Source organism: Eulemur rufifrons, chromosome 7 (assembly GCF_041146395.1).
Source record: "Eulemur rufifrons isolate Redbay chromosome 7, OSU_ERuf_1, whole genome shotgun sequence".
Lineage (NCBI taxonomy): Eukaryota > Metazoa > Chordata > Mammalia > Primates > Lemuridae > Eulemur > Eulemur rufifrons.
The window spans coordinates 161,601,457-161,603,295 of record NC_090989.1 but is presented as its reverse complement, the minus strand read 5'-3'; the positions used below and the strand labels follow the sequence as shown (position 1 = coordinate 161,603,295).

Genomic DNA, 1,839 nt, shown 5'->3' with positions numbered 1-1,839 from the left:
TTGGTTTGGTGTCCTTTGAGGACCCTGTGTGAGCTACTGGGGGTGGGGGGGGCTCCCCAGGGACTCGCCAAACTCCTGAAGCCCACGCCCCGCCCTGCCCTACTGTCTCTTGTTTTTTCAAGGGAGTGATTTACGGATTTTGGACTGGGCTTGAATTCAGGGCTGCTGCTTCCTAGCTGAGTGAACTGGAGCAATTTACCTCCTCCCTCTGAGCTTCAGTTTCCTCGTCTGCAAAATGTGGACAGTGATAGCACCAACCCCCAGGTTGAAGGTTAAAGGAAATAGTACAGGCAAAGCACTCATTCAAGTGTCTGCCACTCAGCAAACAGTTAATACATTTGGGGAATAATAAGAATATTCTGGAAATATTTTCTGCTTGAAAAGTAAATAAAGAGGAGACGCCCTGGGCCACCCCTCCTGTCTTAATCTAGCAGGGTGAGAAATCCTCCCCCTGTGGCCGGCTGTCGGGAGGTGGGTGGGAGGCTGGACACACTCCCACCGGCGCGCCCCCTCCGCTGGCCTGTCGGTGCTGGGTGGCGCGCAGGGCCCGGTGCATGCAGGCTTCCCCACGCACGCCCAGCCCCCCGCCCCGGTGAATCAGCCCATTCCTTAAGCCATGACAAAACCCACAAGTCACTTCCTGGCGGCCCCAGACAAAGGCCTAGAACCCACAGTCCAGGAACTGCCCAGTTATCGCCCCTCGGGCCTGATAAGAAGGGCAGGAGGGTCTGAGTCAGCCAGGAGTAGCTGTTTCAGGACTCTCCCTGGGCTTCCCAGACACCCTCTGGCCTGCTCCCAGCCCCCCTGGGGGCTCAGGGCCCCTCCTCTTCTCACACTGCCCCACGGTCATGCTGTCCCGCAAGGCCACCATTCAGCCCTTCAGCACCACCTCCAGATGAAACCGGTTAAAAACTCTTTGGGAGGAGCGGCAGGCCATGAAGTAGGCACTCCCTGGGGCTTATCAGATAGGCAGGCTCATCTGGGCCCCAGGGAGTGGAGCAGGGGACAGGAACAGTGGGAGGAAGGAGGGGCAGAGAGAAGGTGAAAGGTGGGTTGGTGCCAGGCCTTCCAGCTCGGGGTGCCACAGGGAGGAGCGTGGGCTGCAGCCTCCACCCAGCCCCACTCGGATGTGACCATCCCCCACCCAGGAGCTGGAGTCACCTTCTTTTAAATCACATCTGTTGTCCTACCCTGCTCAAAACCCTGCTGTGGCTCCCCACTGCCCTTGAGGGAGAGGCCAGGTGTCTTAGTCTGCTGGGGCTTCTTTAACAAGGTACCAACCATCCTTTTCTTGGGGTTGCGCTACTGTCCAATGAGTGGGTAAGGGCAGTGCTGCCAACGCCTACCCAACATGCCCGCATCAACTAGAGCTTCACTTTACTTTGGTGCAATTTTTGGAAAAAAGAAAAAACTTATTTTTCATGATAAATAAATAAATAAACAAACTACTGTAGACTGGGAGGCTTACAAACAAGAGAAATTTATTTTTCACAGTTCTGGAAGCTGGAAGTCCAAGATCGAGGCACTGGCAGATTCTGTCTGGTGAAGCTCACTTCCTCAAAGACAGTATCTTCTGTGTCCTCACAGGTGGGTGGGGCTAGCTAGCTCTCTTGGGCCTCTTTTATAAGGGCACTAGTCCCATCCCTGAGGGCTCCACTCTCGTGAACTAATCGCTTCCTAAAGGCCCCACCTCCTAACATCATCAATTTGGAGGTTAGGATTTCAACATGTGAATTTGTTGAAATTCGGACCATAACACCAAGTTTTCTTCTGACTCCCAAGGCCTCATTGCTTCCATGCTCCTGAGCTACTCACAGTTCCTGGAAACTATGTTTCTAC

General features: G+C 54.2%; 1 non-coding gene across 1 annotated transcript; it reads left to right on the top strand.

Moving 5' to 3' along the window:
* Positions 1 to 1,279: 1,279 nt before the first annotated feature.
* Positions 1,280 to 1,402, top strand: LOC138389021 (U4atac minor spliceosomal RNA). Its single transcript, XR_011234465.1, has one exon. It is a non-coding gene; the product is annotated as a U4atac minor spliceosomal RNA (small nuclear RNA).
* Positions 1,403 to 1,839: the final 437 nt, after the last annotated feature.